General features: G+C 52.4%; 1 pseudogene; it reads right to left on the bottom strand.

The window, feature by feature from the left end:
* Positions 1-339: 339 nt before the first annotated feature.
* The window catches only part of LOC123356633, a 584,020-nt pseudogene continuing 568,077 nt past the window's right edge, over positions 340-16,282 (bottom strand).

The raw sequence follows: 16,282 nt of genomic DNA, 5'->3' as shown, positions 1-16,282 counted from the left end.
GGGCTGCATCTGCACTACAATTTTTCACATTAAGATCACTAACTTGAGCAGCCAACGCCATGTACAGCCCTAGTGGCTGTCAGGCACAGGTAGTTTTTGCCTCAGTGTAGCTTGTTGGGATCAAACCTTTCCCCCACCTGGAGGAATGAACATTCCTGGCAGGAGGGACACACACTCCTGTGACTCAAAAGGAAAGGAGTTGATAGAAAAGATCACAGGACTGATCCCAAAGAAGGGTGAGCTGCAAAAGGCAGAAGCAGGCAACTGATCTGGTGGAGCTGAGATACCACAGTGAAGATGGTGCAAAAATCACTATGTAGGAATGAGCAAATGTGATTTTTTAAAAGAAATTTTTTTGGCCAACCCTAGTCAAGTGATTTATTACAGTTCTATCTCATGTGGATTTTCTGATGTCTAATGACGCTTGAGCGCTGATTGAAGCTTTTCCTGCACTTAGAGTGTGATTCTCCTATGTGAGACAACTTTTAAGCTGTGCTTCAAGCTTTTCCCGCACTCAGAGCATGTCTAGGGCTTCTCCCCTGTGTGGATTCTCTGATGTAAGATGAGGTCTGAACGATTAAAGAAACATTTCCCACACTCAGAGCATCCATAAGATTTCTCACCCATGTGGATTTTCCTATGTTTGATAAGGTTTGAGCGCTGATTGAAGCTTTTCTCACACTCAGAGCATGTCTAGGGCTTGTCTCCTGTGTGGATTCTCTGATGTGTGATAAGGGCAGAGCTCCGACTGAAGCTTTTCCCACATTCATGGCATGTGTAGGACTTCTCTCCTGTGTGGATTCTACGATGTCTGATAAGGACAGAGCTCTGACTAAAGCTTTTCCCACACTCAGTGCACATGTAAGGCGTCTGTCCTGTGTGGATTCTCTGATGTGTGATAAGGGCAGAGCGATGATTGAAGCTTTTCCCACACTCAGAGCACGTGTAGGGCTTCTCTCCTGTGTGGATTCTCTGATGTCTGATAAGGTCTGAGCTCTGACTAAAGCTTTTTCCACACTCTGAGCATGTGTAGGGCTTCTCTTCTGTGTGGATTCTACGATGTCTGATAAGGTCTGAGCTCTGACTAAAGCTTTTCCCGCACTCAGAGCACATGTAAGGTGTCTGTCCTGTGTGGACTCTCTGATGTGTGATAAGGTGAGAGCGCCGCCCGAAGCTTTTTCCACACTCTGAGCATGTGTAGGGCTTCTCTCCTGTGTGGATTCTACGATGTCTGATAAGGTCTGAGCTCTGACTAAAGCTTTTCCCGCAGTCAGAGCACATGTAAGGCGTCTGTCCTGTGTGGACTCTCTGATGTGTGATAAGGTGAGAGCGCAGCCCAAAGCTTTTTCCACACTCAGAGCACGTGTAGGGCTTCTCCCCTGTGTGGATTCTACGATGTCTGATAAGGTGTGAGCGCCGACTAAAGCTTTTTCCACACTCTGAGCATGTGTAGGGCGTCTCTCCTGTGTGGATTCTCTGATGTGTGATAAGGGCAGAGCGCCGACTAAAGCTTTTCCCGCACTCTGAGCATGTGTAGGGCTTTTCTCCTGTGTGGATTCTCTGATGTCTGATAAGGTGTGAGCGCCAACTAAAGATTTTCCCGCACTCTGAGCATGTGTGGGGCGCTTCTCCTGTGTGGATTCGCTGATGTGAGATGAGGGCTGAACTATCGATGAAGCATTTCCCACACTCAGAGCATTCATAAGGTTTCTCACCCGTGTGGATTGTCTGATGTCTGATAAGGGCAGAGCTCCGATTGAAGCTTTTCCCGCATTCATGGCATGTGTAGCGTGTCTCTTCCAAGTTGATTCTCTCACTTGTTATAAGGTTTGAGTGGCTACTAAAGTTTCCCTCTGGCCTCCCCTGAGTCTCACAGGCTTTTGTTTTTTCTGGGAGTGCATAACTCCCGGAAACATTCCCTTTGGATCTTCCTGATAAAGTTCCATGTGGTTCTCCTTGCTCAGTATCTTCCTGCTGGGGTTTCTCCTCCTCATTCTCACTCACCAGCCCATCACCTGATGGGAGACAGAGAGAATCCAGACATAGATCACTACCTGCACCGGAAAGAAAGAAAATCACAGAGAGAGGAATGGAAAAAGGGATGAACAATCCAAAATATGTGGGGGAGAGATCAAACCTATCAGGAGCTGATTTTCCCCAAAACCTTCCCCAGAGGAGAGAGGAAGGGATCAGTTTTGGTCTGCATCTCATGAGAACACTCAGGAGAAAGAGAGATCGGGGAGCGACCTGCTGCCAGTTGTCAGTCAGATTAGGAGGGAAGCCATGAGTGACATCTGCCATAATGATTCCACATCTGCAGGGAACAATCCTGAACTTGGAGAGCTCACAGGGTCTTTGTAGGGCATCCCGAATGTTTCCTGCATTCCTGCACAGTTGTTAAGTTGGTTTAACCAAGTCCTCACCTGTGCAGGCAGCTCTTGGGAGCACTTCTTTCTCAGAGCCCTGGAGGTCTGGGACCCACGGCTCTTCCCCTCGTTCCAGCTGGGAGATCACATCAGGTTTGGAAACTGGAAACCCGACTGCAGGCAAAGAAAACGAGGGAGGTCAGTGGAATTTGTGGGATACTTGTCACAAAGAATAGTCCATGATTTTAACCCCCAGCTCATTTTTAAGAAGTAACATCCCAAGGCCAGCTTCCTTGGCTCAAAGTGGCAGGAGAGTTATGATGATTATAAATCATATTCGTTACCTTAGTGCCTAAGGACCAACTAACAGTGGGTCCCCATTGTGCTAGGCAAAGTACAAACAGAGAACAGTAGATGGCCCATGCCCTGAAGAATTTACAATCTGAATAGACAAGACAGACACAGAATGGGGGAAGGGGTAGAACCCACTGTTAGAATAGAGATATTCAGGCCTGCCTGTAAAGCCTATAGTTTAAGAACTTAGGTGTATTTTTATCACTTAGCTACTTACAGGAGTATGAAAACAAAGAATCAAAATCACTGTGTGTATTTGTAAGGGCCTTCTCTTACTGTGACCGTCTGAGGCCTTGTTCTTAGGCTAAGGCATTTGGCTAAGCAGCAGGGGCAGCCATAAACTGGGAAGCGAAGGGTCACATCCTCACATCCCAAACCAGTCACACTGAAATAAGGTGCTATTGGGCTGTTAGGAAGATGATCCTGTCCTGATAGTGCCCATCACCACCAGATAAAGAAACAGATCTTAAGATGGTTAAAGAAAACTTAGGCTATGGCTACATTAGCGCTTCAAAGCGCTGCCGCGGCAGCGCTCCCGCGGCAGCGCTTTGAAGCGCTAAGTGTAGTCAAAGCCCCAGCGCTGGGAGAGAGCTCTCCCAGCGCTGTCCGTACTCCACCTCCCTGTGGGGAATAACGGACAGCGCTGGGAGCCGCGCTCCCAGCGCTGGGGCTTTGACTACACTGGCGCTTTGTAGCGCCGCAATTTGCAGCGCTGCAGAGGGTGTTTTTTCACACCCTGCTGCAGCGCTGCAAATTTGCAAGTGTAGCCATAGCCTTAGTTTGATAGCAGCCTGTCTGGCAAGAAATCACTTCTCAATGCTTGTGGTTGTGAAATCCTCATTTCTGTATTGTTTTATCTTTATGGCCACCACTTTTACAATGTTAATCAGTCTGGTTCTCTAATTGTTTTTCTCTGCTGTACAATTAATTTTGCTAGGTGTAAGTTAATTAGGGTAGTGGGATACAATTGGTTAGAGAATTATGTTTCATTGTGTTAGGATTGGTTAATTAAATTTCAGTACAATGATTGGTTAAGCAAAGGTAGAGCTGAGAATATTACTATATAAACTGAGTCAAACAGGAGGGGGAACAGGAACAGGGGACACAGGGTAAATGCTCTGCGGCATCAGAGCTGGTAAGGGGGACACTGGGAAAATGCTCTGTGGTGTCGGAGAGGGTAAGGGGGTGTAACAGGCCAGTGTGGCTCCCCTCCTCCCCGGGGAGGGTTGAGCCCCGGACACCGGAAGGGGCGGGGCTCCAGAGCAGTGAGCCCACCCCTCAGAGGGTCAGGCGGCGACCCGGAAGCATAAAAGCCGGCCACCAGAGCTCAGTCAGAGCCCAGCCACCGTCGGGAGCTGACCTGCCTGAGAGGGCTCGGGACTGGGAAGCTGCTGGGGCCCCGAGCAGTTGCCCGGACTGGCCGGAGCTTCCCCTCACTCGCTACTGGGAGGACCCGCAGGAGCTTCCCCATGCCACCTACGAGGAGGAACCACCGGAGACCTCACCTCTCCCTTGCTGTTACCCCAAGGAACCCCCGGAGCAGAACTGGCCGGACTTCCCCGAGGAACTGCCGGACCTACCCCCTAGCCCGGGCTGCGAGGAGCCCATGCTGTTGGACTTCCCGGGAGCAGACGCCACGGACCAGGTAGGCCCAGAGGGGGGAACTGGAAGTGGCCCGGGAGCAGCTGACCCCAGTCAGGCTGCAGGTCAACCAATGCCCATGTTAGTGTGTTATGGTCAGGATCCCCACTGACCGTCAGCGGTGGTAGCCGCTGCCTAGGGCCCCGGGCCGGGATGCAGTGGAGTGGGTGGGCCTGCGTCCCCCCTGCCACCCCACTCGTGGGTGGCAGTCTCCCCCCTCACCCCAGTGCTCTGCCGCTGCACCAGAGGGCCTGAGCCCTGACTGTTGTTGCCCTGCCCTAACCTAGGGCCTGGGCCTGTCCTGAACTGTTTGCATTGCTGCCCAGCCCCTGCACCAGAGGGCCTGGGCCTGTCCTGGACTACTTGTATTGTGGCCCAGCCCCTGCACCAAAGGGCCTGGGCCTCCCTAACCTCACTGACTTGTATATTGTTGCTCAGCCTTGCAGCAGAAGGCCTGAGCCCCTAACTGTCTCTTTGTGTTGTTGCTCAGTGTAAAAGGCCGGCGTGGCCCAGGGAGGGTTGAGCCCCGGACACCCACGTTTACAGGGGGACACAGGGTAAAAGCATCAGAGCGGATAAGGGGGACACGCCGCCGAAGACCCCAGGCCCCCTGAATCCTCTGGGCGGCCCTGGGTGACAGTCATTCCCTTGTCTCTGTCGGGTATTCCACTGATGTAGGTTACTCCCAGCCAGTCCTTAATGACCCATTCATATCACCCCATGACAGCTACGTGACAAAACACCTCACGTCTCCTGCTCTTTAGAATCACAGCAATACCAATCACAGCAGGAAACTGAGGTGTGTATTGACATCATACAAGTATCACCAAAAGTCCCACCTCTGTCTCAGACACACTGCTCACAGCCCCTGGAGAGAAAGCAAAGCACAGGAACTGTAAACACAGTGGAGGACAAGCTGCAATCCTCACACACTGGTCAAAAAGGAGAGGCAGGTGGGTCCCTGCCCATAGAGAGGGGCTGGCTAGAGGCCTGATACCTGAGGGGCCATTCCTTGAGCAGACCATGGAGGCAGGTCAAAGGCTTCGCTACCCCAGAACTGTGACATTGCAAAAGCACATTTTGGGGAATTAGGAAATCTAGTGACTCAGGGGTAATGGGAGGGAGAATTAAACTCCCCCAGTGGGAGGAGAAGGCTGGGGAATTACACACTAACATTCAGGAGCAACAGCCTCTAATTCTTCCGGAAAACAGGAAGGTCAGAAACAAGAACTGGGCCACGCAGCCTCAGGAGGGACCGGCTCAGAGATCCAAGGAGCAGGGAGGGAAGACAGCTTGTGGCTGCTGCAGATGGGGAGAGGGGGGACAAGACTCTCTCCAAACTCTCACTCCTGTTGACCCCGACCTGATTTTATGATCTATGACCCAGTCTCACGTCTTGTGGGCAATTTCATACTCGCTAGAGGTAAGATGTCATGATCAGAGAATTGCTTATTAGCTTGGAACATGCGTGGAGGGGCAAGGAGGTGAACATAGATAAATGGGTTATTAAGGGCAGGTCGACACTACAGCCGGGATTGACACTCTGAGATCAATCTAGCCGTGGTCGATTTACTGATACGATTTAGTAAACGTAGCCTAAGCTTGCTACAGTTCAGGGCCTTATATTAAGCTGAGGCTTTGTGAGAGTGGTTATGCTGAAGTCTGGGATTTACCTGAGGTTTGGGTAGAGATTCGGGGTTAAAGGTCTGGGATCCCCCACAGCTCTAGATCCCCAAACCTCTCCTCCCTCCCACTGACACACCCACCCCACTTCCTGGGTGCCCTTCCTCCACACAACCCTCTCCTTCTTCCCATTACTGGCAGCCGGCACCACCTCCCGGCACCTTGGGAGCTTCTTCTGTTCCCTCCTCATCTCTCATTACCTCCTCCCTCCCTGCTGCCTGCTAGTGTATGGGAGATAAGGAAAAAAAGGGGGCAAAGAAACTTGTCAAACTTGGATGATGAATAAAGTTATTACTGCTCAGCTTCTTTAGAGACCCCACAGCTTCTAATAACCCAGGGGACAGGACTCCTTACCCAGCGAGGTCACCGTCTCATAGTTCTCCTGCATGACATCCCTGTAGAGGGCTCTCTGAACAGGGTCCAGCAGAGCCCATTCCTCCTTGGTGAAATACACAGCTACCTCCTCGAAGGTCACCGGCCCCTGAAAGAGCAAGAGTCCAACACTCAGTACCTGCTGCCCCACTCACAGCCCCACTACTCACAGAACAGCAGCACCAGGTAAAGGGAAGCTCCGGGAGGCACATGTTAACAGAGTCCCACCCCACCTTGCTTAGAGCAGCCAGGTGGCATCAGAGGGTAGAAAGAGAGAACCTTTGTGTCTCCCAGCTGACAGACGGAGGCAGAGTCATCACATTTATCACATACCTACTAGCCAGAGCTTAATATAGGAGATGGGGCTGTATCTGGACCCTGCTGGTGGCTCCCTCGTAGGAATCCCAACACTCTCCAAATAAAATATATGGAAGAAAAGGGAAGTCAATAGTAAAGAATCTAAGTTCGAAGGTCAGAATTGTAGAAAGCTGGCAAGGGAAGCTATCAGAAATCAATGATCAACCAATGAAAATAAGAAGGAAGTTTTTAAAAGTACAAAATTAATCCTAACAATGGTAGTGGTACATTACTAGATGTAAATGGCAGAATAATCAACAATCATGCAGAAGGGGTAAAAGTGTTCAATAAATATTTCTCTCCTGGATTTGGAGAAAAACAGATGATGTAACTCATATCACAAGATGTTGACGCTGACAGTCTTTCTATTCCAAAAGTAACTCACGAGGACGTTAAACAGCAGCTATTCAAGTTAGATGTGTTTAAATCAGTGGGTCCAGAGAACTAGAGTTCTGAAAGACCTGCTGGAGGAGCGTGGTGGATTGTTAATGTTGATTTTGATTAGGACTTGAGAAATTCCAGAAGACTGGAATAAAGCTAATGCTGTGCCAATATTTAAAAACTATAAAAGAGATGACACAGCTAATGACAAGTGTGTCAGTCTGAAATCGATACTGGGCAAGAGAATGGAGCAGCCGATACTGGATTTCATTAATAAAGAAAGGAGGGTAATGTAATTAGTATCCATTAAAAAGGTTTAGACACAATAGAGTCTATCAAACTAAGTGGATATCCTTATTGGATGAGATCAAAAGTTTGGTTGCAGCTAATAGTACTGATGTAATATATGAAGGCATATGAGTTGGTTCAGCACAATATTTTGACTAGAATGTACAAAATACACAGGGCATACATTAAATAGATTAAAAACTGGGATTTTAAATAGGGAATCATGGTTGAGTGGATTTCTTTCTAGGGGATTCCCGTAAGGATTGGATCTTGGCCCTGTGCTATTTAACATTCTTATCCATGACCTGGAAGAGAATATAAAATCATCACTGATAACGTTTGCAGTTGCCACAAAGATCAGGGATGTGGGGTAACTAATGAAATGTCAGTAGGTTCAGGTTTCAGCACTGGGAGTCTGGGAAGTTTTCCCTGCCCTGGGTGGAGGGTTATTTCCTGTTCCACAAAGAGGGGAAGTTTCATTCCCTACACTTGTGCCTTGACATTAGGACCTATCTGACACTACAGCCCATATTCAGCATAGTGGCAGGATTATAATATGATTAGGACATGAGGCATTTTGTACAAGATGAGTCATGTACGGTGTCACTGGAAAAGTTATGATTTGCTGAATATGATTATCCTACCTGTGTGCATGCATCATGTTTGTATCTGAAGTGATGGATATTGACTCTGTATCTGTCTTTCAAATGTGCTTACTCTGAGTAACACCCACAATGAGCCTCTCAGGTACAACAATGAAGAAGCCAGACAGTGCTGATGGTTCAGCAACAAAGACATGTGACCAGACCACATGACAATGAACTTCATTTTGGTACCTGTATTTTTCCACAAACTGGACTGGGAACTGAGTTTAGAACAAAGGGTTCCCGCCATATGGAAAAGCTACATAAGGTGGGTGTGACATCATCTCTTGGCATCATTCCCCACTGTCATAAACAGATCGTTAAGGGTTAAGGTCTCTTTTACCTGTAAAGGGTTAACAAGCAGTAACCTGATGAACACCTGACCAGAGGGACCAATCAAGGGACAAGATAATTTCAAATCTCTGTGGAGGGAAGTCTTTGTCTGTGTTTCTTTGTTGGGGTCTTTGTCTCTCTTTGGATCTGAGAGTGGCCAGATATATATCCAAGTTCTTCCAATTTCCTGAAGCATCATCTTCTAATCAGTATAGTGAGTATTAGAAGGCGGATTAGTCTTACAATTTTATTTCTGCATTTGCAATTGTGCGTTGCTGGGGAATATCTTTATTTCTGTTTGCTGTTACTTTGATTATTCTGAGGAGGAGGGAGGGGCAAAGTCTCTCCAGGTTTATAAGTCAGACCCTGTAATATTTTTTCCATCCTGGTGTTACAGAGATAGTGTACTTTTTTTCTTTCTTTTAATAAAATTCTTTTCTTTTTAGAATCTGATTGATTTCTTCCCTTGTTGGATTTTCAGGGGAAGAGGAGGAGGGAGGGGGAAAAGGAATCCCTCTTTGTTTGAATCCAGGTATCTCTCCTAAGGACTAGGGAAGAAGCAGGGGGGAATGGTTTATTTCCCTTTGTGTTGAGATTCAAGGAGTTTGAAGCTGTGTCCCCCCCGGGAAAGTTTTGGGGGAACAGGGAGTGTGCCAGACACTAAAAAACCTGGCTGGTGGCAGCTGTACCAGATCTAAACTAGGATTTTAGTTTAGAGGAGTCCATGCAGGTCCCCATCTTGTGAACGCTAAAGTTCAAAGTGGGGAATAAACCTATGACACCCGCACAAGAGAATTCCTGGAAGCACCTGAGGAACAAAGACTGAACTGGGGAAAGTGCTGGTCCCAGGGTTAAGGGATTTCTAGCTTGTGTATGGAAACTTGGTAGACTGCTTGGAGCATCAGTCAGGGTGAGAAATTGCAAATTCAAATACTATCCATCTAGTATGTTAGGCTTGGTTTGAGTTTTTGGTTATTTGCTAAGTAATCTGCTTTGATCTGTTTGCTAACACTTATCGCTGGGAAATTGGCTGTTGTCTGTCTGTCCTTGAGTGGCTCAGGTAAAGCACTCAGGTAGCTTAGTTGGGTGTATGGTGCCACCTGCTGTCGTGTTGGGTGATAACAGGCCCTGGAGAGGCTGGCTGAATCTCCAGCAAAACAGTGTGAGAAGGGCCAGCCCAGCTTGAGGGTTAGAGGGCACAGCGGTTCCCAGAACCCTCCCAGACTGTACCCCAGGGTGACAACCCATCACACCCTAAACTACACTAGTGTCAGCAGGTTTGTCACATCCTGTCCCCTCCCTTTCTCCACCCAAGATATTTCCTGCCTCCCACCACCTCTAGCAGCTCCCACCAGTGGTGAGCTCCAGCCGGGTCGCATGAACCGGTTGTTAAATTTAGAAGACTTTTTAGAACTGGTTGTTCCAGGACAATCGGTTCTAAAAAAGCTTTTAAATTTAACAAAGGCTTGGGCAGCTGTCCACCCGGCCCCAGCTCACCTCCCCCTCTCCTGTTAACGCTCCGCCCTCCTTCTCCTCCCCCTCCCCTGCTTCCCACGAATCAAATGTTCACGGGAAGCCTGAAACAAGCAGCAGGCAGGTAAGCCGGACCGGGGGGGGACGGGGACGGCGCACGCGGCCCAGTCCGGCTCCATCTGAGCGGCTCCCCCTGACCCCGGCCGAGCGCCCCAGCCGGGTCCCGGCCAAGCACCCCTGGCTCGGGCTGGTCCTGGCCGAGCGGCTCCGATCCGGCCCAGCACAGGCCCTGCAGCACCGGTCCCAGCCGAGCGGCTCGAGCCCGGATCGGGGAGTCAGGTCCTGCGGCGCCAGTCGCGGTCCCGGCAGAGCTGGCCACGGTCTCAGCCGAGCGGCTCCAGCCCGGATCGGGGAGTTGGGTCCTTTGTCGCCAGTCACGGTCCTGGCCCCAGGCAGTGTGGTAAGGGGGTAGGAAGCAGGGAGGGGGTGTTCGGTAGGTTGTGGGGGGCTGGATAGGGGTCGAGGTGGTCAGAGGGCAGGGTACAAGGGGGTTGAATGGGGGCAAGGGTCCTGTGGGGCAGTCAGGAAGAAGCAGGGGTTGGATGAGGTGCTGGGGGGCAGTCAGGGACAGAGAGAAGGGGTGGTTGGATGGGGCAGGAGTTCCAGGGGGGCATCAAGAATGAGAGGAGGGGTTTGATGGGGCAGCAGGGGGCAGTCAGGGGATGGGGGTGGGGATGGGTCAGGGGTCCCCGGGGAGGGTGTCAAGGAGCATGGGGGGTTGGATGGGGCACGACCCCTAGGGGGGCATGACCCCTTCGTGAGGTGAGGAGGAGGGAACCTGTTGTTAATATTTTGGCAGCTCATCACTGGCTCCCACCCTCCTGTACATTTACTGCTTCTCTCCCTCCAAGCAGAACCCACCACCAGCTCCCTGAGAATCCCTTACCTGAGCCAGCTCCATTGCAGCCATTTTCTTCCCCCTGGGAGGAGGGGATAATCTGGAGCAAAACATGGACGTTATTCTGTAGCCTGCCAGGGCGAGAAGGACAAGGTGAGAGAATTCAGACAGGGTTTCTGTCCTTTCGACATGTCAATTCCCCCCAGCATTTTCCCTGGCAATGGACATTCTAGGTTCTGCCACACTGTGAAGCACAGAGTGACCTTATCCCAGTACAGGCCTAGCCCCCTCCTACCAGGGTGTGACCCTCTGACACATGGTGAAACCCTCCCAGCAGTAGAGTTATCAAGTTTGCGGGCGATACCAAGCTGGGAGGGGTTGCAAGGACTTTGGAGGATAGAACTGAAATTCAAAATCATCTGGACAAAGTGGAGAAATGGTCTGAAGTAAATAGGATGAAATTCAATAAGGACAAATGCAAAGTGCTTCATTTAGGAAGGAACAATCAGTTGCACAAATACAAAATGGGAAATAACTGCCTAGGAAGGAGTACTGTGGAAAGGGATCTGGGGGTCCTAGTAGATCACAAGCTAAAAAGGACTCAGTCTTGCAAAAATGCAAGTATTTTGGGATGTATTAGCAGTAGTATAGTAAACAAGACACGAGAAGAAATTCTTCTGCTCTACTCTGCACTGATTAGGTCTCTACTGGAGTAGTGTGTCCAGTTCTGGGGGCCACATTTCAAGAAAGATGTGGACAAATTGGAGAAAGTCCAGAGAAGAGCAACAAAAATGATTAAAGATCTAGAAAACATGGCCTGTGAGGGAAGATTGAAAAAACTGGGCAAGACTCAGAGGAGACGATCACAGTTTTCAAGTACAGAAAAGGTTATTACAAACATGCCGGAGAAAAATTTTTCTTCTTAACCTGAGGATAGGACAAGAAGCAATGGGCTTAAATTGCAGCAAGGGCGGTTTAGGATGGAGATTAGGAAAAAAAACCTCCCTGTCAGGGTGGTTAAGCACTGGAATAAATTGCCTAGGGAGGTTGTGGAATCTCCATCACTGGGGATATTTAAGAGCAGGCTGGACAAACACCTGTCAGGGATTGTCTAGATAATACTGAGTCCTGCCTTGAGTGCAGGGGACTGGCCTAGGTGACCTCTCGAGGCCCCTTCCAGTTCTATAATTCTAAGAACCAAAGGCCAGAGAAGAGCAGAATCAAAGGAGTCACTCTGGGGATTCTCCCTGTCATTGTCCCCAAGGCAGCTCTCTCAGGTTAACTAAGTTGTTTGATGCTCCAGCCTTTATTCAGTCTCTCCTGGTAGTGCCCCCTTCATGGGCTGGGCCTAGTTTTAGCCTTTGGCAAGTGTGACCCCGGGGGCTCTGAGACTGGGCCTTCTTGCCTCAGCACATCTTGTTCCTTTCTATGGCTCCCCAGTGAGTCCAAATGAGTAGATACTCCTCATACAGACTGTGAACATAAGAACATAAGAGCTGCCCACTGCATCAGAGCAATGGTCCATCTAGCTCAGCGGCCAATGCCAAGTGCTTCAGAGGGAATGACCAGAACAGAGAATCATCAAGTGATCCCCCCCGTCACCCATTCCCAGCTTCTGGCAAACAGAGGCTAGAGACACCATCCCTGCTCAGCCTGCCTGTGACACTGGCAGATGAGGTGTTAGCTCTTGCAAAAGCCACCATGTCTTCACTGAACAGGGACAAACGCATCGCTGGAATCAGTCTGACTCACCTGTGTTACTATTAGGTATTAGGATTATAAGAATGCGCTTACACTTCATTGAATGCTTGTGAGTTGCTGCCTGGGTTAATATCTGACTAGTTGCATTGGGCGCCTCTGTGGCTCTGTAAATCACCAGACAGGAGAGAGACTTTACCTAGGTGAAGTGCTGACTGGCAACCGAATGCATTACACCCTGCCTGGCAGGAAAGGTTCATCCACACCAGAGAGACTATTATGGGATGTTAAAGACGACAAAAGACTGTTGTTGTGCTCTTGACTTCCCAGTAGCTGAGTTTCCAGCTCAGAGCACATGGCAGGAAGGGGATAAAAAACCCCATGCAGAAGGAACTGATTATCTGTATGCTGCTTGGACTCAGGGGGCGGGGGGGGGGGGAGTTTCTAGACATAAGCACGCGATCCCCAGCTGATTAGCCGGGGTTAGTCCTAAAGAATATGCAGAGCTTGCTTATTGTAGAAGCTTCTATTACCTTTTCAAATTTAAGACTGCAACTCGTCTGCATCTATCGGATTACCTGCTTTAACTTCGTAAACAACTCTCCTTTCCTTTTAAATAAATCTTAATACAGGTTATTACAGGACTGGCTACAAGTGTTGTCTTTGTTGTGAGATCGAAGATTCAATTGACCTCAGTAAGTGACTGGCCCTTTGGCATGAGGTCAGGTTTGACAAAGCCCTGGCTGGGATGATTTAGTTGGGGATTGGTCCTGCTTTGAGCAGGGGGTTGGACTAGACACCTCCTGAGGTTCCTTCCAACCCTGATATTCTATGACTGGCAGTAACCTGAACATTGCTGTGATTCGTGGGGTGAGACAGTGGTTCTCAACTAGGGGCCCTGGGCCCCCTGGGGGCCACTTGCAGGTTTCAGGGCAGGGGCCAAGCAAGGGCAGCATTAGACTCACTGAGGCCCAGGGCAGAAAGCTCCAGTCCCAGCGCATGGGGCTGAAGTCCAGGGCCCTGAGCCCCACCACCCGGGGCTGAAGCCAAAGCCTGAGCAATGTAGATTTGTGGGGCCCCTGTGGCACGGTGCCCCGAGAGAGGAAGAAAGTGCCCTGAGGACGCAGCCAGAGGGTTGAGCCCTGACACACGACTGGCTCAGAGGGTCTCTGCAGTCAGGAAGGGCTCGCAGCGAGGGAAGCCTGGCAACTGATGGCTGGAGGGGTGAAGAGGTTTGGGGTACGGTGGGGGAAGAAACGACTGGGACTGGATAACCTGGGGCTGGGCAGTCTCCATAGGGGACACTTGCTCCTCCTGTGCCCTTTCCACACCCTCTTGCGAGTCGAGAATGACCACCCTGTCCCCACCCCCAGCGGCAGCCGTGTCTCAGGACTCTCCCCAGTTGCACCCACTAACTCTCCTCCCATTTGGGGTATAGCTCGGGCCAAAAAATTCCCACCACGATGAACCCAGCTGGCTGCTGCCTGTTCTGGTGCCACAGGGGCCTCTGGTGGGTGAAAGGCAGAACTGTAGCACTTCTCAGGCAGAACGTATCTTCTTCAAGCCAAAAAAAAGAAATTCTGCGCTGGACGTGAATTCTGTGCGTACGCAGCGGTGCAGAATTCCCACCTGAGTAACTCACACCTGGCACAAACATCACCTGCTCACTCCCATCTCTTCTCCCTATGTGTCGAGTCCCAGAGCTGCTGCTGTCATTAATGCACACAGGCTTTCACTCCCGTTAGCGCTGGCAAGACCCAATCCAGCGACAGGACTGAACCCTTATTCTCCTATCACATGGGACAGTCTCAGCTGAGGGGGAGGTGAGATGGGGAGGGGGTACAGAGGGGAAAGTTGTTGTACCCATGTTGGTCCCAGGACAGCAAAGAGGTATTTTTAATTGGTTTTAAAACAATTACCTCACCCACCTTGTCTCTCCAAGAGATCTGAAAGTGGCAGGAGGAGACAAACAGGAAGACAGAGCTCAGGACTCTAAACCAAACATTTCAAACCCCTAGAAGAAACTACATTTCCCTTCTGCCCCTGGGTCTGTTTGTGTCCTCTATGAGGGGCCACCCCATTCCCCTCACAGCAGCAACGGGAGACTGCAGCCAGCCCCAGATGGTCTTTCCCAATCCTGGGATGTTTGTTGTGACAAAGTGTGTGTGGTGGGTGCACAGGCTGGGGACACCTGGACTGATCTGCAGATTGGAAAGTCAGGGCAACTCTAGCACAGCTTGGGGGCTGTGGGCAGGGGGAGCAGTTCTGGAGCTGGGCCTCTGTCCTCTCCAGGTCCCATGGCAGATGGCTCTGGCAGCATCAAGTGGGTCCATCACTGCAGGGGAAGGTGGGGTAGTGTCTGAGGTCAGGGTGAGAATTGGAGGGGGGTCTATGCCCAAGAATGGGGGATGGAATTCACCTCCCCACCCCTCTGCAGAGCTCAGCAACTAGGGCTTTATCCAGTGAAGTGAAATTCACTCTATGCAGTGATGAGCTGCCAAAATCATAACAACCGGTTCCCTCCTCACCCCAGGAGGGATCATGCCCCCCCCCCAGGAAGCCCTGCCCCATCCACCCCCCTTCCCTGTACCCTGACAGCTCCTGGAACCCTTGCCCCTGACTGCCTCCCACCGCCCCCATCCAACCCCTGATCCTTTCTGACTGCCCTCCCGGGACCCTTGCCCCTATTCAATCCCCCTCTTCCCTTCCCTCTGACCCCCACAACTCCTATCCACCCCTCCCCACCCCTATCCACTCCTCCCCACCCCTATCCACTCCCCTGCCCTCTCTCCAACACCCCCTCCCTGCCCCCTTACCGCGCTGCCTGGATGTGGCTGGCGGTGCTACAGTCCGGCCATGGCTGGAGCCGGGAGACGCGGGGCCAGGGCAGGAGTCGCGCGGCCGGAGGATACGGTGGGAGCCGGGTGGCCGGAGCCAGGCGGCTGGCCGGCCAGAGCCGGGGAGGGCCGCCGCCAGAGCCACGGGGCCGGAGCTGGGCAGCCGGGGCCGCCGTCGCGCCCGGACCCTGGCCTCTGGGTAGGTGAGGTCGCGGCCGCCGCTGGGCCTGGAGCTGGGCTGCGGCGGGGCCGGGGAGGGCCGCGGCCGGAGACGGGTGCCGGGGAGGGCCATGGCCGGAGCCGGGCGGCCGGGGAGGGCCGCGGGGCTGGGGAGGGCAGGAGGCGGAGCCGGGCGGTTGGGGAGGGACGCGGGGCCGGGGAGGGACGCGGGGCCGGGGAGGGACGGAGGCGGAGCCGGGCGGTTGGGGAGGGACGCGGGGCTGGGGAGGGCCGGAGGCGGAGCCGGGCGGTTGGGGAGGGACGCGGGGCCGGGGAGGGACGCGGGGCCGGGGAGGGACGGAGGCGGAGCCGGGCGGTTGGGGAGGGACGCGGGGCTGGGGAGGGACGGAGGCGGAGCCGGGCGGTTGGGGAGGGACGCGGGGCTGGGGAGGGCCGGAGGCGGAGCCGGGCGGTTGGGGAGGGACGCGGGGCCGGGGAGGGACGCGGGGCCGGGAGGGACGGAGGCGGAGCCGGGCGGTTGGGGAGGGACGCGGGCTGGGGAGGGCCGGAGGCGGAGCCGGGCGGTTGGGGAGGGACGCGGGGCCGGGGAGGGACGCGGGGCCGGGGAGGGACGGAGGCGGAGCCGGGCGGTTGGGGAGGGACGCGGGGCTGGGGAGGGACGGAGGCGGAGCCGGGCGGTTGGGGAGGGCCGCGGGGCTGGGGAGGGCCGGAGGCGGAGCCGGGCGGTGGGGGAGGGACGCGGGGCTGGGGAGGGACGGAGGCGGAGCCGGGCGGTTG

The sequence above is a fragment of the Mauremys mutica genome, chromosome 26, assembly GCF_020497125.1.
Source record: "Mauremys mutica isolate MM-2020 ecotype Southern chromosome 26, ASM2049712v1, whole genome shotgun sequence".
NCBI lineage: Eukaryota > Metazoa > Chordata > Testudines > Geoemydidae > Mauremys > Mauremys mutica.
Note: the sequence above shows the minus strand (reverse complement) of the source record. Positions and strands in the feature narration are given on the sequence as shown.